This window comes from Tiliqua scincoides, chromosome 1 (assembly GCF_035046505.1).
Source record: "Tiliqua scincoides isolate rTilSci1 chromosome 1, rTilSci1.hap2, whole genome shotgun sequence".
In the NCBI taxonomy this organism is placed as follows: Eukaryota; Metazoa; Chordata; class Lepidosauria; order Squamata; family Scincidae; genus Tiliqua; species Tiliqua scincoides.
This window is the reverse complement of record NC_089821.1, coordinates 260,636,787-260,660,431: the sequence shown is the minus strand read 5'-3', so window position 1 is coordinate 260,660,431 and position 23,645 is coordinate 260,636,787. Positions and strand designations below refer to the sequence as shown.

Below are 23,645 nucleotides of genomic sequence, written 5' to 3'. Positions count from 1 at the left end.
TTTTGAGTTTTAGAAAGCTAGGTGAGTTCTGTTAATGTCGTTTTAAAATTTGAGTGCCAGTGTTAAAAAGTATGGAAACCACTGACCTATTCACTTGTATGGCTTGAAAGTTCACCCCCCAAAATTACAAGACCTAGATGTACCATGGGTACACCATGGGTTTTCCTATCTAACTGAATATCTAACCATTGTTGAGATGCCCGATTCCAGTAAACAGTGACACCCAGTTTGCCTGTTACTTTCTCCCTGAGCTGAGGGCACATGAATTTTATTCTTGCCGTGAGTGAAAAGATGTCTTAAGTGTTTTGCTGTAGCAATTTTTAAATGGGTCCAACGCAAGGAAAAAAACTGCACACTGAAGAGACTGTAAAGGAGACTTTGGTTTTTGTAAAGGAGACTGAGGCCTGTGCCAAAGTGTATGCAGTGCAATGATTACTCACTCTAAATCTGAAGAACTTGACTCCGAGGACTCACTGAAGGCTGTTAGGCATATTATGCAGGCAGATCCTGATCTGTCATTGAACTGCCTAATCCCCAGTCCCTGAAAAATGTACCTGCATCATACATGTGTGTGTAACAGTCACCACTGCCACTGTGGATGCACACTGTCTTTGCCCAGCTCACACATCCATTAGAGTTGTGCTTTTTTCACATGATGGAATGAAAAGTAGTGGCACCCTCCTTCACAATGCAGCCATGTCTGAGTTGGGTGCTTCAGCTGGCTGTTTGATTTCTCTCCCCAAGATAGGGGAAGGGATGACAAATCACTGCACTCCCCTCTGTACAAATGGGCTGCATCATGAATTACCTGGCACTTATACATTATAGCATCTGCAGGGTGGAAGGGCAGAGGGTATGCCAGCTCCACTGCGTTTTTGATTTGGCAAAAAAGTGAGTTTGTCCAGACATGGAATGCAATAATGTAGTTTTGTGAGTCTTGTGAGAGCATGTGGTGCTGAAAATACAATGTGCACAGTCAGCATCCTCAGAACCACTACTGCTACTGCACAGATCATTTCCATTTATTCATTGTTCCTTCCTGTACAACACCCAGCAGTGAGGCATTCCATCATTATGTTCTGGTGTGGAGGACTTTGAGCAATAGTCCTCCGCTGAAGAAATATATTCAGGGTTAGTCAACCATGAGACTGGTTAACAGCTCAATCCTGAGCTGCTCAGTGCACGGGGCTGCGGTGATGCCAAATGGCTGCCATGGCAACCTGGACACAGCCAGGTAGCCACCGGCAGCTCCTGGGGGAAGGGGACTTTTGTCCCCTTCCTCTGGGTAAGGGAAGCAGCCCCGCAGTGGGGCTACTCGATTCTGCAGCAGCTCTGAAGCTGCTGCAAAACTGGAGAGACCTATGTCAGACCGTGTGGACCCATGTGGGGCTCAGCCCCGCCCCCCTCACGCCCTGCTCTCTCCCCCACCACACCTCCTCCCCACCCTCTGCCTGCCTTTCTCCCACCTCCCCCAATCACCTCTCCACCACCAAGCAGTCCAGAAGACCACCAGGCGGTGGAACATGGGCCCAATTGGGCCTGTGGTAAGGGCTCACAAACGTGCCTTATGGCACATTTGCAACAGTGTGCACCAGCAGTGAGAATGATACAGGCTAATGGAAGCCAGCCATTCATGTTAAAACAAGTCATTAAAACAGAGCAAATGTTTAGCAGCTTAATAGAGAAATGTTCAAATGTTAATAATGTTAAAGCTATGTTATGAGTGTTTATAGCCATTTAGTTTAAAACAAATAATGCTTAAGAAATAGGGAAAATGTTTTGTTTAAATTCAGAACAAAAGCCTTTCACTGGTTTTCAGTCTGATGTAAAAAGTGCAAACTGCAACCAGACAGGCAGTATAAATCAACAAAGGAATGTGCCTTTGACAGCCTGCTAGAAAGAAGTTCTTTTGAAGCCACTCTCTGATAAGAAAGTTTGGGAGTGAATGCTCCCTTCTGCTGGTTTTTATAACACCCAAGACCTCTGAGCTCAGACTGCTTGTAAGACAGAGAACAATGAACAGATGAATACCATGGCAAGAGAAGGCTTTTGAATTCTAAGTAATGTTTATTTAGGCTTCTCTTTAAATCAGAAAATGTCTTGTATATGCATTTTACCAAAGCAACACCATGGTGTGTGACTGCATTTGAGAAGGTGTTGCAGATCTGTACTGTTGACAGGCTACTGTGTATGTGCTTTTAATGTTTAATGAGTAGTGTCTCTAAGGGTGTAAATTAACAAGACTCTTAGCAAAAGCATCAGATAAGGATGAGACTGGAATTTACCAGCTGTCAGGCTAATTGGTAGAATGATGGATGAAGCTAGGCTGAACAGAGTAGGTTCGTTTTAAAAGACACTTCCAAACTTGAATGTCTGCTTCTGAACAGAGAACAATTTAGATTTAAACAGGCTTTCTTTAGAACCAAAATATGCACTGGGAGAGCTGTTTAAGGCTAATTATACAAAGGCAACACTCCAGAGCATCATGGGAGTGTCAAAGGATCACACAGTTAGCATGCAAGCCAAATAATTTAATGCTTAATAGTTATTGCTTAAAATGTTAGTAGCAATGTTAGTAGTATCAGAAGTGAATTTTAGCTGTTAAAAATAGTTTGATCAAAGCATGGAATATACAGAATAGTGGAAGCTAAACTGAAAAGACTTAAGTCTCAGATGTGTCTCAAAGTAACCTTGAAAAGCAGATGTAGCACAGTTAATTAAGAGAATCAGACAGCTCAGACCTGGAATGTGGTATAAGGTTACTCCTCAGGTTGGAATTCTTATCTTAAGCAAAGGCATTACAGCTCTATATCATGCCTGTGACCTTAATTGGAACCAGATAAGATACAACATACGGAGAACTAGGGAGTAATCAGGAAATTTATATCTCTCTTGGCACCAAGAGCAGATAATTGAGGGTTATACATAGGTCAGAAGCAGTTTAATGAAAAGACAGTTTATCTTGTTTGACAGACAGAGTTTGGCAGATACAAACACCTGCAAATCAGCTAGACAAGAACAGATAAGCAAAGAACATTCCTAAGAGGGTCCCCTGATTTGGAAAACATAATTAGAGGCTCTAAGTTAACAAAGAAAGCAGGATTTAACAAAGAGAAAAGTCTCTTGAAATCCTTGTTTGCAGTAAGAATTCAGTTTGTTTTGTATTAAATTAAGTTTATATACACATTGAGAATTACAGAGGACCAAAAGTTTAGTTTATAGAAAGTCCACATTGTTTGATAGAAAGGAATTTAGACTAGTTCTGTAATAAATGGGTAAACAGTGCCATCTAGTGGTTGTTGGAAACCATGTTTTCTATGTACACCTAGCCTTATAAGGAATCTGAAACTTGAAACTGACCAATCAGATGCTTGTAAACCTGTAACCAATCCTAAGAGAGCCTCCATCTCTGATGTCATGATCCCCAACCAATGACAGTGTGAGATTTTCAGACAAAGAAGCCAGAATCCTATGTAACTCAAGGGTTCACACTAGAACAGGGGTGTCCAAAGTTTTTGGCAGGAGGGCCACATCAGCTCTCTGATACTGTGTCGGGGGCCGGGAAAAAAAAAGAATTAATTTACATTTAAAATTTGAATAAATTTACATAAGTTTACATAAATGAATATATTAAAGATGAACTTATATGAACGAATGAAGGTCTTGCAATAGCTCAATGCCTATAAAAGGCCTTGCAGAAAGCAAGGCTGGCCTTTCCTTTGCTACCGCTGCTGCATCACAGATGTGAAAGAGCAAGCAGTGGAGGAAGCCCTCATCCCACAGCTCACATGAGAGGTCAAACAGTCGCTGTCACGCTGAGAGAAGTTGCGGTTGGGCCAGTGCGGGCTTCAACAAATCTCTGGAGGGCCAGAGGCTCATTGGAGACTGGGGGTTCCCTGAGGGCTGCATTAAGAGACCCCGAGGGCCGCAAGTGGCCCCCGGGCCGGGGTTTGGGCACCCCTGCACTAGAACATTACTATTCTCTGGAGGCACTGAGAGTTCCCACATAGGTCTCATTGCTCTCCACTTTGGACAAGGAGTCCCTGAGAGGCCCATTGCTGGCAACGAATAAAAGCTTGCAGACGATCACCACTCTTGCCTACTGAGTTTGCTTTTGAACTTTGCTGTGACCCTGCAACAAGCTGGTGCACAGGACTCTCAATTGGGCCCTAATTCCCCTTGCCACAGGCAGCAGGGTGGGGGGGGGGGAGGCAGGTAGATTCAACCACCGTTTCCCAGCCTGCCTCCTGTGTGGCTGATCCACCCAGCTGTCTCATCTCCTCATGCATGGGGGGGGGGGGGGAGGTGGAATTCCTCCCTGTTGCTCTAAATCTGCCATAGCTTCTTGTTAAGTGGTTAACAGAATAATGGGACTGGAGAGGGTTCCAGAATTCTTCTGACTTGGCCACTTTGCAAAATGTAGTGGTGGAGCAGGAAGATGAATGAAAATGGTGAGGAGGTAATTGGTGTGAGAAAGGAATGTGTTTTCTGCTCCTCAGTGGCTAGGAGAACCAGATTGCCAATCACTGAGCGGAGCGCCTCTTGCAAGCTCAAGGATGAGCTTATCAAGAGAGATTTCTTACAGCTGTGCAGTTTCTGGTTGGTAGGAACAGTGTCCAACAGTAGCCTGCTAGACAGCCTTTCTAGAAGTTTCTGACTATTCTGCATCTTGGTTGGTTGCTACAAGTCTAATCACCATAAAAGGGTTTAAAAGGGACTTTCAGAGGGTGGGGTGTGCTCCTCTTGGGCAGTGCTTCTTAAGTGGCACCTTGCTGGCTGCTCATCTGGGTCAGTGCTGGTTCAATCATGGGTTTCTGGCTGGACAGTTTTGTTCTCTGATGACTGAAGGAGCCAGGTGAGAGGTACTTAGTTTAGGAAGCTAGTTTCGTTATTTTAGAACCGATGTATTCCTAGAAGTCTGTACTCTTGCAATTGCTGCCTTGATATTTTTGTGTAACCTTAACTTTCTATAATAAACCCAAATATATTTTACAGGCCTGAGTTTAGTCTCGCACACTAGGAATGGGAGTCACCTGTCCAGCCTAGTTGGTTTGTTGATCTAAGTTGTAAGTTACAGTCCTGAACCCTGAGGTCTGGGTCTCTGAGTGAGAGAGAGCCCAGGGCCTGCAAGGAGTGGTGTAAGTTCATAGGGCCTCAGAGTCCCTGAACTGAGGCAGTGTTGTGTTCAGGGTGGTGGCAGTGCTACTAAGATTTGATACTCTGGGAATTAGTTTAATTGGCTAAGAACTGTGCCTTGCTGTCTTAAAGTATGTTGTGCCCCCTTGAGGTACCATAACCAAGAACTGTAGGCCTGACATTTAAACTGAGATTTGGACCCCTAAAGTGCCTGACCTACCCATGGGCTTAAAGTGGGCACAGTAACCGCCACCACACCCCTGGACTGCTGGGAATTGGGACAGCAGGGCCAGGGGTTGTGTGAAGTGATGAAGGCTGGGTGCTTGAGTTGAGGGCCTGATCCTTATTCATAGTGGGTTACAAAATTTGGGGTTCAGGTGGTAGATCAACTTGAGTCATGCTTGCATATGTCCCACCCTGCCATTCTTTTTCCAGAAAGGAAAATGGACTATTTCTGAAAAAAATAGTTCGATGGGAGAGGGAAGAACCTGCGAATACCCCCATATTTCACGTACATCAGTCACAAGGGATGTAGCACTGCAGACCATGAGCAGAAGACTGACAGTCTGAAAGCTCCATTACATCAAAGAAAGCTGACATCTACTACAAAAAACAATACAGAGAAACACTTCAACACATGCTAGTGTGGTTGTATTTCTGGATCTTCAACCCGTTTGGCTCAAAGGCAAGTGTTTACAGAGAGGGGTAATGGGTAGCTACTTCATCTGAAATGTCACTGCAGGCAATTCTATACCGTTATGAAATGTAATCTGTTCACTCTAAATCAACATTGCATGAGGGAAGGATTTCCTACCATCAGCACTTGTGCCACTTCTCCTTTGGTACACTGTAAATGACAGCTTTGAAATGGAGTCTGCCTTGGAATACCGCTTCTTAAGCACAAAGACAGTGAAACAAATTTTAAAAGTTTCTTGCTTAATCAGCTAGCATTTTAGTTGATTATACTATACATTCGTTCTCACCCCAAATATGTGTGGTGTATGACAACCTTGCAAACACGCTATGACAGGTTGTTAGCCTGGCACATACACCTAGCACTCAAATGCCAAGATAACTAGCATGTCATGTAAAGACTGATGTGTGTATTTTGTATGTGGATGGAGTATTATATGTGGAGACTACATCACAGCTTAAAAGAATAATTCTATGTGTACTCTATTGTGCAAATGGAAAACCCAATGGAAAAATGGTGAAAGTATAGATGCCTCCACTAGAGGCTATGAGGAGCAAACATGTAGAGCAGCGATTTTCAACATTTTTCTTCTTGCAGTGTATTGAACTCTATGGTCTTTGCCTCTTGTGATCTCACTTCTGGCTTCCAGGAGACTCTTCCAGGTTCTGTGGCTCTGATTCTAGGGCAGGGGTCAAATCTGGCATTCGTGCGGATCCGTCTGCCTAGTGAGCATACTTTTTGGTTCCACTGGGGCGCCACATGACATCCTCCTCCTTCAGAGGACAGGGACGCTCTGGGCAGTCACATCTGCCCAGATGTCTTGTCACGCAGTCTTCTGGGATGCTGGGCAGACAACATGACTGCACAGTGTCCCTGTCCTCTGAAAGAGGAGGACATCGCGTGACGCCCCAGTAGAATGTTCAGATAAGGTCTGGATGAGGACCACATTCCAGGTGTGCAGTGGGTGCAAGTTTGAGCACTGCTGTTCTCGAGCAACTACCTGTAGTAACAAATTGTTTGTCCCTCTTCCTCCACTAGCTCAGCCCTCTCAGGAAGAGGAGCAGACAATTCTTTACTATAAATAAGGGGTGTCAACTCTTTGGCAGGAGGGCCATATCATCTCTCTGACACTGTGTCAGGGGCTGGGGAAAAAAAGGAAAAAATTTATATTTCAAATTTGAATAAATTTGGCCCAAGTTCACATGAGAGATCGAATAGTCACCCTCATGCTGAAAGCAGTTGCGTCAGGCCAGTGTGGGCTCTAGCAAATCTCCAGAGGCTCTGATTTTGTAGCCCCCCCACGACAAAATCAAATTTAATTAAGTAAATAAATAAAAAGTGTGCCCCTTATTGGTTAGAGACACTGTGCTGGGGTGAAGAGAGATGCTTCACCCTGCTAAATATAAGAGGAGCACCACTTGAAAAGGTGCCTCTTTTCCAGTTAGCAGGAGTAACTATATTATGATACATGGAAATGAAAGCTGACTCATATTAACACCTTATTGGTTCCATGCTGTATCATAACAACATCTCATTGACTCAAATAACAATCAGTCTCATGGGTCAGTTTTGAGTTAAGAAAATCCACCTTTTGTTCCATAAGGCAGTTGTGTTTTTGTTTTCTGGTTAATTGGCCATAACTTTTGATAGAATACAGATATTCTAATGGGGTTTGTTTCCTTGCATTCCACATTAAATTACCTTTCCAATGATATATAACATGAAGGTATTATTTGTACATACCAATTTTTTTCACAATTTTGGTTACTAGAGTCAAGCTCAGCTTGTTGCCCCTCTAAAGCTTGTTGCCCGGTGCGACTGCTACCCCTTAGCTACGCCACTGATTGAGAGTCCCAGAGTTTGAGAGTCCCAGAGTTTGGGTGCCCCTGCTATAGACAATTGCCCTTGAAACAGTTGCAGAACTAGGAAGTGTTTTTCAGCAATTTTCAACAGCTGTGCTGCAAACTCCCAAAGCACACTAGTTGAAAACCACTAGTCCAGTCACAGACTCAGATGTACACAAGTATGTAGGATGGATGTGAGGTTTGTGTTCATCACAGACCACCAGTTCCAAAAATGAAGACAGAAAGTATGTCTCAGGCAGAAGTACAGTTTGGGACCAGCATATTTGAGAGACTGCCTCTTTCTGTATAATCAGTCCTTGGTCATATGAGAGGGCCTTCTGGCTGCCATTTAGAAAGGTTAGGGGGATGGCAACCAAAAACAGGGCCGCCTTAGTAGTGGCACCTGTTTATGGATTCCCTCCCCTCTGAGCCGAGATCTGCTCCTTCATTAGAAGCTTTCCGGCGAGACCTGAAAACCTTCTTATTCCAAAAAACCTTTGGAAACCAGTAGGGTTTTTTAAGAGTACGCTTACTGATTGCAGACTGGTGCTTGTTGATTTTTATTAATTATTTAATGTTTTTACAACTGAAGGTTTTATTGCTGCTATTTGCCACTAGTTGGCTTTTATTGTGGTACTTTTAAGGTTTTATATAGTTTCATGTATTTTTAATGTGTTATGAGAGGCCTTGAGTGCCCTTTGGGAAGAAAGGTGGGATATAAATAAATAGCATATTTTAAGAATATCCTTCAAAGGGAGATGCCAGTAAATACATGAGATCTTCTGTAGGCGAAGCATGTGCTCTACCACTGAATTGCAGTCCCTCTCCTCTGTGAGGGGGAGAGGCTCACAAACCCTCTCAGTATCTCTACAGCAGCACCCTCCGGCAACTTCCAGCCAAGCTGGTGCTGACCCAGAAGGGCACTCTCCCTAAGGTCCTCTCAAATCTGGAACTAGCCCAATCTATACTCATTTTACCACAGTGTATCATTATGGTAGTTCTGCTGAAAAAAAACTGAAGTTGAGGAACTACGAGTCTTGTTTAGGCCTTTACTGACATTACTGATGTGGGCATAACATTAGGCAAAGAAAATAGCTTCTGTGTTATGAAGTGGCAAACCTAATTATCAAGCAAATGATATGCAATGATTCTATTATGGGAGAAAAGTCTCCTCGGCTAGCGATCGGGGAAAAGGTTTTAGGCCAACCAGGCACGGCAACAAAATGTTTATCAGACCTGTTAGAAGGGCCAAACACAGAAACACTTTGTGAAACTGAGCTTCCTTTGCTCTCCACATTAATCTCACAGCCTGCCATCATTTAAAAAAATATTTCTTATTTGCATCAAGCAACTGAGCTACAACTGACTTATCTAAACTGTGCTTATTTTTTTTAAGACTGAGAAACTGCACAGCAGTTACAGTCGGCCCACATCTTACGTGAGGATTATGTTCCAGTGCGTTAAGCTAAAATTGTGTATATTCAAAATTATCCTGAACATCCCTTACACCCAAAAAATACATACTGCCTCTTTAAAAATTACAGGAGGCAGGCAGGAACTGAGACTGACTAAGGGCACAGCAGCTTCATTCTCCAATCTTGCATTACTGAGGCATATATTTACTGAGTGGAGGGTGGAATCACCTGCACTGTTTAAGCTGTTGTTTTTCTTTCTCTCTTTCATGTGTGTGTTTGTGCTCGCCAAGCATGTGTAATTGAATTTGCATGACTAAAATGGGCCTAAGACACAGGTTGACTGTACTCAAAAGCTTTTTCTAGGACCTACCCAGAGCTCCTTGCCCTTCTTCCTATTTCCTATGGACAACATGGTAGATGTATATTTGGCTCCTCTTCCTGTCTGAGCTGAGACTGGAATGTGCCTACCAGTTGGGTAGCATCCCTGTCTATCTTGATCAAAGGGATGGGATAGAATGACCTGGTAGTTTCCACTCCTTCAATCAGGTAATGTGATGACATCATTACAGCAAAGTTATAAAACTTCCAGGCCTTCAGGAAGGGGGGTTGTTCTCTATTAGTTGTCTGAGCGGCCCATCTGTTGGAAGTTCAAAGAGGAGCACCCCCTTGCTCAACTGCAAGTTAAGAGGACTGGGAATTTCTTGCTATGTTGGAAGCATAAGCTAGGGCTGTAATTCTCAAACTTTTTAGCACTGGGTCCCACTTTTTAGAATAACATCTGTCAGTAGCTACCAGAAGTGATGTCTTAACCTGGAAGTAATGTCATGGCCAGAGTTGACATCACCAATTTAGGCTTAGTACTCTGTATTTTCAATGGCAGCTAAGGTAGGTGTTATATGACCCACCTGAAATTGGCTCATGACCCACCTAGTGGATTCTGACCCTAATCTAAGGTGCATAAATTTCGTTGTGCTGTAGCACAATGACAATAAAGTTACTGCTACTACTACTGACCCACAGTTTGAGAAACACCAACCTAGGGCCTGTCTAAATAGCAACTCAGTAAGATTTATTTCCCTTCCTGTTATTCCAGATGATTGCACTTACAATTAAAAGTGTGGCCGTTCTCCTGGACTGTGAATCCAAGGCCCTTTGCTCCCAGTCCTGCTTCGGACACTATACTACTCACCTGGGTCATGCTCTCTTCGCAGGTACCCAGCACCATGTACATGTGAATGCATGTGTCTCCCTTTGCATGCTGAAAATAAAACGGCCTATCAGTTAACACCAAGGTGAAAATGTACTTTGCATTAGAAATTCAGTGTAGCGGAAAAACAAATTCAATTTTAGACCAGAAGTGCCAATAAGGGCCTTGATGGTGTGTGACTCTAACCCAGTGATTTTCAACCTTTTTTGTCTCACAGCACACTGGCAAGGTACTAGGCACACCACCAGTTTCTGACAAAAGACAAGGCACACCATACTGTTGGTGGGGGGGGGGCTCACATTCCCCAATGGCCCTACTAATAAATGACCCTCCCCCAAATTCCTGCGACACACCTGCAGACCATTGGCACACCAGTGTGCCATGGCACAGTGGTTGAAAATGGCTGCTCTAACCTTTTACTCTCTACATAGATTAAGGAAACCAAGCCAGAACTTTGGGGTTACGCACACAGTTTTCTTCCAGAATCTCAGTATAAGTGGTGGAGGCTAGCTGTTTATAGGGTTGCATTACAATTGTTTTGCATTAATAAAGGTGCTTGTGTGCAAACAAAAATCATAACTACACTTCTCCTTTCCTTTATCTTCTTTTCAGCTAACGTAAACTTCAAGTATCTACAGAATGAATAGTTCCAAAAACACTGAATCTTATGTATCTGGGAATGCAAGGTGAATTTTTTTTCTCCTCTATTTTTCCATTTGTGTGAATGTCTTTTTAAAGCTGCACCAATAACATTATGAATTTGACTAAATGCAGGATGTGAAAACAACCCTGAAAAAGTGTATGTTGTACCACTAACTGCAGGGGGCAGAAAAATTATGATAATTTGTAGCTATGCTATTGTTACTCATGCACATGAGTGTGTTCGGTGGAAATTTATCAGGCTTCTGGCATTGAACACATTACAAAGCAGCTATAATGTACTTTTTATTATATGGAAGCACTGATGAGTTCTCCATGAAACACACAAAGCTAAATATTCATACACTCTTCTTTCTTCTTTGTTAAAAGGAGCAAATCAGAGATATGCACATCCCAAACAGTTGACTGTATTAGGACCTATTGTAACCAGGGGGGGAAAAGCCTTTCTGAATAAAGATAATACTTAGCCAAATTATCACTGTAAATGATTACTGGCAGTGAAGGCTTTGTTCATTCAGAGAAAACAGCAAAACCGTTATATGGTTAGACTTAAAAAGCCACGGCTGCTTCAGTCAGAATAAAATGAATGGTGTGCCGGTACAGGCTTCTTTATTGTTGCAAAAGGACCTCGCAAATGCTGTTGCAGACCAAGTTCCAGGAAAAACTAAGTTCTGGCCGTGTCTTTGCAGGAATTTAAAAATCTGATGCAAAATATGGCCAAAATTGTTGAGGTAGATGTGCAGTATCAATTAGGAAAGGTAAGAAATTACTGCAAGTTAGATGGGGGAAAACCAATACAACAAATATGCCTTTGTCACTGAGTCAGTCTTCCAGGATTGTACCATAGATACTTGCCTATAAGTTGATCTCCCAGATAAGTCGAGGGCAGGTTTTGGGGAAAAATCATGGAATGTTCTATGACTCTTGGATGAGTAGGGGGGTGTCTGACTATAGTTTTGTCTAATTTTATCTGAGGCCAGATCCTGAAAAATAACCTACCATTAATTGTTACCTAAGAACTGTACAGTCTCTAACTTATTAAAAATATAGTAAGAGATCATAAGATACGTTTTTATGCTTTAACTTTTTAAATTCTGGTCGTCACAACCTTTTTGTGAACACAATCAGAGTAAGTGCACTGTAAACAACATACCAATAGAAAAGTGGTTCCCAACCTGGGGTACATGTACCCGCAGGGCACTCGACAAGACCTTTAGGGGTACTTGAAAAAGAATTGAATAATGGTAGAAAAAGTAGGTAGTGTTCCAGAATGCCTTGCAGGGCCAGCAAGGCAGGAAGGGAGATAGTTAGTTGGCTGTGAAAGCCTCACCAGTAGCTAGTTTTTGGTCATCAATTCATGGATGAATCAGTGACTGAAAACCAGCACAGTAAAAATAATATGGAAAGTGATCAATCACCAAGAATTTCTCAGGACACTTCTGGTGCAAAACAGTGCAAAGGCATACTCTTCAGTTCTTCAAACAGATAAAAAGAGAAAATACTGTGATGAATACATGTAGTATGGGTTTTCACATAGAGGAGATGAGGGCTTACCGGTATATTATTCATATTAATTACAAACATTTTGCTAATATGAGGGGTACAATTTATGGAATGGGCTGCCAAGGGGTATGCAAGTGAAAAAAAGGTTGGGAACCACTGCAGGAAAACCATTATAACCAAACCCTTCTTTAAGGTTCCTGGTGTGTTAAGCCAGAGGCTCTACATATTACACATAACTTAAAGCACATAACTGGGAGTTTGTAATTCAATTTACAACACAGAGACAAGCAACAAGGAGCTGCACATAGTTGCAGCCCTATTTACACAGAAGTAGACCCATTCCTTTCCATGGGTGTTGTTCTTAAGTAACACTGTGCCTTAAGTGTACTGAATTATAGCCTGGGACTTTGTTTCAAATGGAAATGAGGATTGCATCCTGGTGTTTAAAAAAAAAAAAAAAGACCTCTGCCAAGTATTTGCAAAATGGAAGGAGGCTACAGTTTGCTAAAGAGAATGAGGCGTGCTTGATTTAAATGGAAGACTTTAGCCCTTTTCTCAGGAGGAGAACAAAAGGCTAACTTTGGCTATAGCTTGTCAGGGAGGTTACATAGCCTCCCTGGAGATTATGGATTAATAGCCTTATCTCTACATCGGAGATTAATAGCCTTATCACTACATTGCTTCTCTGTTGCCCCACCTTGCTGGAAAAGCCCTGAACCCGCCCCCCGCAAGCAGCCTAAGTGAGCAGATAAGACAAGGTGATGATCTAAGTTTGATTTATTGGCAGAAATTTCTAGCCCTATAGGCGAGTATCTATGGTACATCTATATATATAGAACTTTTGCTTTGTGAATCTTATTAAACCTCAATTGCTTGTTAAGAGGAGGAACTGAAATTGTGCTCCAAGGACGTGCAAGTCAAATCATTTCAAGCTGAAATGTCAGTTCTAGAAAATATGTAAGATCTGGATGTAGCAACGAATCAACAAAGATAAATAGCTTTCGAGTGCCTCCTCCGCATCATTATTCCAAGAGACCCCACCACCACCTCTCAAAAAAGCCCAGGGGAGGCCTAAGTAAGTTGTCTCTTTATGATAGAGCAGAGGTGGCCAACCTTTCAACTTTAGGACTCCTGAATCTTTAACAATTTTGTGAAGAAGGAGGATTGCAGTAGGTGCAGCATCCTCCTCTATATAATTTTTAAAGGTCCAGGAACCCTAAAGTTGAAAGGTTGGCCACCTCTGCTCTATCATAAAGAGACAACTTACTTAGGTTACTGCCTTACAGTGAGTTATAACCCTTGAAAGGGTTAAACAGCTTTTGAAGAATATCTCAACCCACTGCTTAAACATTGTCTCCTTAATTAATAGTTGCTAACGCAGCATGAACAGTTGTTGTTCATCTTTGGTTCCCAGGTATGTTTTTAAAAGCCACGCATCAAAGAAACGCATTAACATTATTGTGCCTTGGATACCACAGACTCAAAGAGAGCCAGTTTAGCTGAAGATTCTGACATTTGTAGCCTCCAGGACAAAGGAATATGGTTTTTGGTTCCATTGTACCATTCAAAATAATGAATGAAGAATTCTGGAGAACTTGATTAGTTAAAAGAGATTTCCTGAAAAATCAGATTACTCATTTTTTATGAACCTCTCTTATATTGAGCCAGACCACCACCACACAGCCCAGTATTGTCTACTACTGTGACAGTCAGCAGCTCTCCAGGTATCTGGCAGATCTTTTTCCATTGGTGCTATTTGCTGTTTGGGATTGAACCTGTAACATATGCAAAGTATGTGCTCTGCAACAGATATACTGTGTGTATTTTTATTGCACTGGTTTTAGCACTAGGACACCAAGCATCAGGCCAATCATGCAGCAACTTTCCATACTGAAGTTCCACCCTCCGTAGAGCTGCTAGTGCATGAATGGAGAATTTTCATGCAACAGAGCTCCTTATAAATAGTGTAGTTTGGGGTGGCAACTTATGAAGCAACCTTTAAACTAAGATTCCTCAACATGGCCCACCATATTGGTCTATTTGTCAAATGCTGTTCCGTAATTCTCGGTAAAACCAAATGGAAAATAATTCAGCTCCTGTTACTAAATTCCTGATCCTCACTAGCAAGAAATTGCTGCTAATTTTCAAAAGTTGTCATTGTTGAGTTTTGCACATGTCCAAGTCACTTTGCATTGATCATGTCCAGTGTCTCTCTTCTTGCTACAGGAAAACTTAAGGAACTGGATTGAGTTACAACATTACCATTGTATATCTCCAAACACATACCTCCATTTAACTTATGGCCCAATTCTATGGGTGCCGAAAGCATGTTCTGCCATCATAATACGCTCTGTAGCTATTGCAATCGCAACACCGCCAAGCGGCAAGCAGTCAGGTCCACACAAAGATAGACCAAGGGTGCCCAAGCCTGTGCAGGGGTTGGGATGCAGGGAAGGGGTGGAGTGAGGTGGGGGTGGGTGGAACAGAGAGATCAGTGGGGAAGGGCGAATCAGGACTGGGAGAGGACGGGTTTGGTGACTGTGTTGCCTGCCAAATTGTAACCCCTTTCCTGGGCCCAACCTACCTTCACAAGTCAACATGGACTTGGGCCAGCAATATCGCTGGCACAGGTCCAGGTTGATCCCTGGTGGCACCCCAGGGAAGGGAACAAATATTCCCTTCACCTGAGAAGACCCCAATGTGCCAAAACTTGGGGGATACAGTGGGTACCCTGTTGGCGCCACTACATCACCACATAGAGAGTTACAATGGATTGGGCTGTTAAGGGTTGGTAAATCCATGCTTTGGTGCTTTATGCACAACACGCTACAAATGGAGATTGCTGTAAATCAACCTGCATACCGTTCAACATTATGCGTCTTTTCAGAAATCAATTGACCTGAAAATATGACTAGGAGCGCAACAGGATCAAATACCTCTGACTGTAACTTATGAATGGATTTTTTTTTTATTATTAAGTTCAAACCCTGATGTATATTAAGTATGAAGTCTGAGAAAATGGGAAAAGTATTCTAGACACACAGAATGAACAAACTGTCAGTGTTCTATAATCCACAAGTGATCTTGCCTTTGGAAAAGATTGTGTTTTTACTTGCTCAGATAAAAATATAGTGAAGTTCATGTACCTTGAAATAGAAACAGGATGTTGATGCACAGGACATTGGCGAAATAAACCTTGTTCTAAAAGCAAGTGTAAAGCATCCAATAGCATTCTCCTTTGTTTGGCTGTATACATTTGCTGCAGTATTTTTATTTCATACACAGAAATACAGAAAACGGAATACATATGCATTCTAGCCAAATATTTTCAATGATATTTTGAGTTTTGCTATCCTAGTACAGAAAGTTCTTTTAACCTTCTGGTAAGTTAGTGTATGTTTAAGACTGGCATATTGAGTAGTTTTTGGATTTGCTTGCTTTTGCAAACATCAGTTTTCTTTTGCATATTCAAAGTATGAAAACTGTACTGCCTAGAAATGTGACAGTTCTGTTATTAGTGCTCGCTCATTTTTCAGCAGAGCATGACTGGGATTCCATATGGCACAGGAGTAAAAACTTTTCAGTGAGTTGAAACTGGTTTGACTACACGAAGTGGCAGCCTATGCAAGATCTGCATTCTCAAATACGGATCTGTCCTATTCATACCTAAAGTGAGGGAAGTGCAATCTAAAGCTGAACTTTTGCCCCATTCATCATCTTTTCTGCAGATCCTTTTCCCCTTGTGCTTTACTCCCAGTGAAGCCCACTATTGGACCTTTTTAGGTCTGGTCTAGAGGGTTGAGCCTCCGTTTGCCTGAAGATAACATCCAAAGGTCGCCAGTTCAAGGCCATCGGCACAGTGAATGGCGAGACCTTGAAGCAGCTGACAAACCCAGCCGAGTTATTCCACCTGCTCTTGGAGAGATGAAGGAGCTGCTTGTCAGCCTTCTTGGGAGGAATCTGGAGGCCAGAAAGTGATAACAGACCATAAGAGATCCATCTGAAATGTTGTGGTTCTTGAAAGATAGAACCTTTCTTCAAGTGTAAAAATCCCTACGGGGATTTAGAACAGCCTGCCCATGTAAACCGCCTTCAATTAAAGTCTGAGGAGAAATCTGACGACCAAGAAAGGCGGTATATAAATGCCTGTATTAATAATAATAATAACCCCTGCTAATTGGGTAAGAGGCACTTTTTCAAGTGGGTGCTCCTTTTTTAGCAGGGGGAGAGTAACTGGCCCACCTCACCCCAGCACTGTCTGTTCTAGTGGCTGTCTGCTGGTATTCATTTGCATCTTTTTAGATTGTGAGCCCTTTTGGGACAGGGAGCCATTTAGTTATTTGATTTTTCTCTGTAAACCGCTTTGTGAACTTTTAGTTGAAAAGCGGTATATAAATACTGTTAATAATAATAATAATAATAATTTAATAATAATTAATAATATTTAGGGAGGTGTTTTATGCTGACACTTAGGGGGCATGGCACTTTTTGAATGGATTTTAATTTGGGATCCAGGCTTTTATTGTGTTTTATTGTTTTTAACGTTTTTATATGTATATCATGTTTTTAATTGTGAGCTGCCTTGAGTGTCCTCACCGGATAGAAAGGCAGGATATAAATCTCTTAAATAAATAAATAAATAAATAAATAAAATATTGGAATCCAGCTAGAGAGAGAGAGAGAGAGAGAGAGAGTTCTCATTAGATGCCTATGTGATTTAATTTTCCAAGAGAAGATCACACTCACTTTTTTGATTGAGAGGACGATAGCATTTCCCCAGTACCAGGTTATTATTTGTGGATTTCCATCCACAATGATTCTGAGGAGTCCATTCCTCCTGTTATCTAGCTTATTGATCTACATCCTCTGACATACAAAGCTACACCACCTGCTTTCTATACCTTGAAATAACCATATCCCGGTAGTTTTCTACATTCTACCAGGTTTCCCTTATGCCCATTGTATATATGTTTTCCTTTGATCTAAGCACTCCAACTCCCCCGTCTTGGTTTGGAGGAGTCTGGCATTTGCATATAAACACCTTTACATTGTGTCTCCTTCCTTTTCCCTTGTAGCCTTTCATTCTATTTGACCTGCTGTCCTTCACCATCATACACTAATTTTGAAACTGTGCCCTTTTACTTCTGGATGATCTACAACCCACTCTTATCTCCCACCATGTATGACAAGTGCAGCTGTGCTGATGTATCATGTACTGCATCTAATGGTGGAATGGGACAACCATAAGGCCACCCAGAGGTAAGTAGAAAATGTTTTTACTCATCTCTGGGTAGGCCTCCTAGCTGCTTATGTGTCTCCTTGGACTCTACATAGCTGGCGTATGTCTAAGGAGAGGAAGGGGAGGGGACAGGCTAGAAAATGGACGATAGTGTCTGCCTTTGCCACTGAGATCCACCCCCTCCAGCCCACTGCCACCACCTTCCCTCCCTCCCTTGAAATGCCCCACACACCCCTCCACGCCCTTGCTGCCAACTTAGCAACACCAACTCAACAGGGCCTCCCAGAGCTACTGGAATACATGCTGCAACTCTGGCCATTTGCGGAAGCAGCCTAGAAGGACGCAACAGCATCCCAGCTTTTTGTGCTGCCATGAAGGGCCCTGCACTGCTGGAACACAAGTTCCAGCACCATAAGGCACAGGTAGGATTATTGGGCCATTAGAACAAATGCTGTGCAGCTCTTCCCAAAGAAGCCAGTTTAAAAGCTGTTGCCTTCTTAATGTTAAACACCTGCAGTTTATAGAGCCTTTTTGTACAGACTCAGTTTAACCCAAAACATTCTTAGCACTTAACAAATCCAAACCACTCCTCCTGACACCACCATCTTATCTACACATTGAGACTCCTCAGCATTGTCTGTCTAGCTGACCCTGCACATTGAACAGGTAGCATTTCTGAAATGCTGACCTGCAGATTCTGGCCTTCAGCATCCTATGTAGCAAACTAAATTTTGGCTTTCAGGACCACGCAACATATTTTTCATCATTAGTATTACTATGCACCACAGCTTTGGGTTCCTTCCCAGCGTTATCTACCATCCTATCTAGGCAACTCATTATGGCCACAACATTTGCACCCAGCAGGCAAGTCGCCATGCAGCCTACACACGTCACAAATCCCTCCCTGAGATTCTCTGTGATAGCTTTGGGTGTGATTTTTTTCAGAGGAAAAATGGCACAAATGGAAAGAATTGACCTCCCTTTCCTTATGAGTGACAGACCCACCTGGGATCACCTGTTTCTTGCAGGTTTTTTCAGCTGCAGCTGCTTTTTGAGAAATACTGGCACTTCTGGTTCAAACCACACCTCTACAGGATGCTTTCCCAATGAATGACTAGTTGTCTCTTAAAATGAAGCGGGGTTTAGGAGATAAAATAGTACATATGCCCTGCTCGTCTGTTTCTTAGAATGCTCAGAACTCCTGAAATGAGCCACCTTCTGGTCTCCAACCCAAACATTTATCTGGTCCACACCCATGTAGTTTCAACTGTGCTTCTTTGTTGATTTCCCCCTAATATTCATTGGACTCTTTTTTTTTTTCCCCCCTGATACCTTGGCCTTGAAAATCCTTGGGCTGCTACATCCAGGGTAATTTTCCACCTGTGTCGGAATAAATATGTACTTTGTAATGGCAGGCTGGTCAAGTACTACTTCTGCAAAATGTGTGTGGATTGGGGTATTGTTGCACGTACCTGACTCCTGATCTATGTGCTAACAAAGATCATGTCTTTTTCTGCACACAAGGACAGAGAGGAAGATAATAGGAAACCGGGCACGTTTTTAATGGAACTGTGTGTGCGTGGTTGCCTCCTGTGAAACTCCTCTGTTCTAAAGCGCCATAAAGCTGTTGTAGCTTTGCTCTCCCCGAGTCCTATTGTACGTACATCTCTTCTTGTCATAACACCACCTCTGAAACACTCACACTGCCTTAGTCCCTTTTGCAGAACGTTTAGAGGGTGGAATTTTAAAATGCTAAAAAGACTGTTTAAGCAATGTCAACTGCCTGACTCATTTCACAAAAGGAAGGAAGCTCTCAAGAACGAAGTAAAGGCTAAGCATATATATATATTCCTTATCTTTTGCCCCTCAAATTCAGAGTGGTCCATATGGCTTTAAATTTCCCCTATTGTCTCGCCTCTTCCCTATGTGGCTCCCCTTTTTTAAAAAGTAGAAAAACCATCAAGTTGCATTCACAACAGAGAGTCAGCCTAGAATTTAATTCTTAAAAATAGGTGGTGGGTTAAAAAAAAAACTGAGTTGCCAATACATAGTCTGGAAACTACAGCACAGTCGAAAAGAGATCCTAATCACAACAGATCATTATGCAGAAGAATAAATCATTTTTAAAAAATTAAGTGTCTTAAATATAATAAAAAGGAATAATTAAGAATCAAACAGGAGCCCACCATCTTGACAGTTTAATGATGCTACATAGGAGCAAAAAAGTGTGGCTTTGAGAAAGAAAATGAAGTCAGGCAATTTCAAAACTATTGAACGATTAGTTCTGTTCATGTTTTTTTTTAACATGTATATGATTGAAAAATGTTGGAAAGAGTACAAAATTTGACAGCAAGGATGCATCTACAGGAGACTTACTTTTGGGGGATCAATTACGCTCATTCATTGACAAGCCAAAAACCTGGACTCAATTCTGTCTTTCATTAACCAGGTTTTATATCACCTGAGTTTGTGGTTTTCCTGCATCACTACCCTATCTAGAGCCCACCAAAGGCTTCAACTACACATTGAAGGTGCTGTCAAATATAGCCAGGTGGATAGTTGTCACTGGAGCTTTAAAAGCATTGGTCCTAGTGCCTGGTTGGTTGGTTGGCAACCTTCAGTCTTGAAAGACTACAACTGTTTCCCTGCACATGCCCGATCTCATCTGACCTCGGAAGCTAAGCAGGGTCAGGCCTGGTTAGTACTTGGATGGGAGACCGCGTGGGAATACCGGGTGCTGTAGGCTTATACCATAGTCTTTCGAGACTGAAGGTTGCCAACCATCCTAGTGCCTGCATTGCTGAAAAAAGCAGGAAACATGTTTGCCAAACTGCTATCTGTGACACAATATCATCTCCTTCTCTGATGGCCCAGTCCTATCCTGGGCAAGTGTATCGTGTGCAGGGCCACCAATGCAGTGCACCGGTCAGGCACCAGGTTGGTCAGGAAAAGTAACAAATGAAAACTTTACTTACCTTTGCGGCCACCACGTGGTCCCCAATGAAACTCCTCAGATTAGATCTTTTACTGACATAGCTCAAGGACAGTGTTTCTTAACCAATGGTATGGGTACCACCAGTGGTACTTGAGGTGACGTTTGATGGTACTCAGGGGAACCCCTGGATACCTGCCGCCTGGTAGCAAGACCAGGAAAGTGACACAAACAGTAGAAGGAGGCTTGGCCGGCAGAGCTCCAAAGCATGCTTTTCCACACTTGGAAACCCCCCCCCCCATCCACCCTGAACCTCTTACTGGTATTGGTTGCATCACATCTGGCCTTCCAACCCTGAAGTAACTGGCCATGAAATCATCACCAGTTATGTCTGGTGGTACTTTGAATAGGTGGACCATGTGAAGTGGTATGGTGGAGGACAAATGTTGAGAAACACTGCTTGCGGGCCTGCCAGGGGCATGTCTGGCCCAAGAAAAGAGTTTGAAATGTGTCAGATGCAACCTGCCCTGGTCTGCCCCAGCCCGACTTACCCTGAGTTCCATCCCAATCTTCCCCAGTAGCGGCACCTATCCATCCTTTTGCCCGCAGAAGCCCACCAGTGACCAGCCTGCACTGCACTTCATTGCCAAAGGTGCATGGCTTTCCGGCTGCTTCAGTGGTGGTCATGCAGCAGCTGCTGGCTGTGAGAGTGGGACCTTGTTGCACAAGAATACCTGGCAGTATCCTGGTGCAACCAGATGATAGGATTGGGCCTTTACTTTCTTAGTTCCAAACTGTACACACACTGGAATAAGGGCTTCTGAGTAAGAGGCTATGATTTCCAGGTAGCTCAATCCCCCTGAATATCTCAGCAAACCACTGCCTGAAAGAAATGTGACTGGGAGAAATAAATCAGTACACCCAAGAATAGGATTTATCTCCTCATTTATGTATTCAGATCTCCCTCCTTCCAAGTCCACTGTTTGAAAATCTGGCTATTTCTTTACGTTGGCGTATGTGCATACAATTGCTCTGATTTCAATGCTTTGGCAGGGCCTCTGAGAGGAATTTTATCAGGGGGTACAAAGTTTCTTTTGGGCCACTAACCAAAGGGGGAGAGAGGCAATGGGAACAGGCAGAATGGGAGACAAAATAAGGCAGGGGGAGGTTGCTGACAGCCAGAATAGCCTTGAAGCCCAGGTCTACCAGGCTTCTTGATGCAGAGCCCAGGTCTACCCAGCCATGTGGCATTGGCAGCTAGATAAAGTAATAAGGAAAACCAAACACACTCCTGTCAGCCCAATCCTATGCCTGTCTACTCAGAAGTAAATCCCATTAGAGTCAATGGGGCTTACTTCCAGGAAAGTGTGGATAGGATTGGGCTGTCAGTCTCTCAAATCTTTGAGGTATAGCAAATCATTGCAGAAAATTAGCATCTTTGTAGTTAGAGTCACACTAGAATGGACAGTGACCAGTGTGCACCAAAATAAACTTCTGCAGCAGTTGTAGCCCCACAGCTGTGTCCCTGAGCTCCTATACAGTCCTTCACAGTTTTTGGATTCGCAAGGCAAAGAGCTACTGTAGCAGGCCAGTTTCCTCCCAGATGTGATACGGTGTTAAGGAGGGTCATGGATGCATTCCTGGGCCCAGTGTGCATGGCTTGCAGTAAGTAGCAGTTGCCTCTGCATGCCCGCAGTTGTGTTCAGGTGAGATAGGAAAATGTCAGATCCCAGGAACTTTCTAGGCCCCCTCCTTTGGCTCCTGGACCCCTTTTCGGACCCTGGGCCTGGGTACAAATTACCTCCTTCTCCTAGGCCCTGTGCACTGGTGTTCACTTTTAAAACTGTACATGGCTTGAGAACTGGTTATCTGATGGAACCACAGAGTGTCCTGTGCACTTGATGAATGCTGGTTATTCCAGGTTTGTGCTTCATTAATTTTGCATTTGCTGGTGTCATTCAGGCATTTGATTGGTATCTGGAATCCTTTGTTTCCTTTCTTTTTTTAATTGGAGAAGCTTTTCTATCCAAGTGAAGACCATTTATTTAAGGCATGTTTGATAGCAGCTGCAATGCAAATACCATTGTTTTGCTTCACAGACCCCATTTTAAGAACTGAAAGCTGAGCAGAACATTATTGGTCCTGTGCATGTGGTTCTTCCAAATTTAAGAACCACATATGCAAAACATAAGACATTTCTGACAACCCTGACCTACTCTTGTGTGTGGCACAGCCAGGGCAAAGGGAACTTACGGCTGAGCTAGGGCCAGTTTCCTACTGTTACTTCATTCCAAACAGTAGGTCTGCATTTTGAAATTCTCCTGAGTGCCCTTACAGTGTTAGGAAGGGGATGCTTGGGCTCCAAGCCAAAATCTTTTCCTGCTGCTTCTTTCCATCCAGCAACTGATCTGTGCTGTGCAAATCTTCACATAGCATATTCTCAGTGCTCATATTCTACTAGGAATAAGACTATGACTCCTCACCACATGATGGTATACGTGTTGCATTAAAAACTCAGAATTAGTTATTACTAGTTCCAACTAGTAAAAACAAGAAACTCTGAACTGTCTGCAGAGATGTTAGTTCCAATCAGTCAAAACTAGAAATAGTAGTGTTTTCATACAGTAGGATCTCCTGTGATGGTTAGGAGCTTCTAAAGAGTACTTGTCAGAACTAGAATCTCTAGACTCCATGGAGCTTTTATTTTTTACTAGCTGGAACTTGTAATTTGGGTTTTTCCTGTAATATATGCATTGCTGCAATAAAAATGATTAACCATCATGGTTCCACTTCTCCTCTAGTTCTGTCCATTTATATTTTACTTTACTGTTTTTATTTTAATAATATGTCTCCTGTTCTTTTTTTTTTTAAGCCTGTGGTGAAATGCAAAGCAGCTTACAATTAAAACAATAATAGTTTAGGTGCATCCAATAACTAATGGTCACAGGTAGATAAGTACATTGCATCAAAAAAATTATCCAGCCAGTTCAGGGAACCCCAGATGAGTACCACGAT

General features: G+C 42.7%; 1 pseudogene; it reads left to right on the top strand.

The window, feature by feature from the left end:
- The first annotated feature begins 20,327 nt into the window (after positions 1–20,327).
- On the top strand, positions 20,328–20,444 carry LOC136637983 (5S ribosomal RNA; annotated as a pseudogene).
- Positions 20,445–23,645: the final 3,201 nt, after the last annotated feature.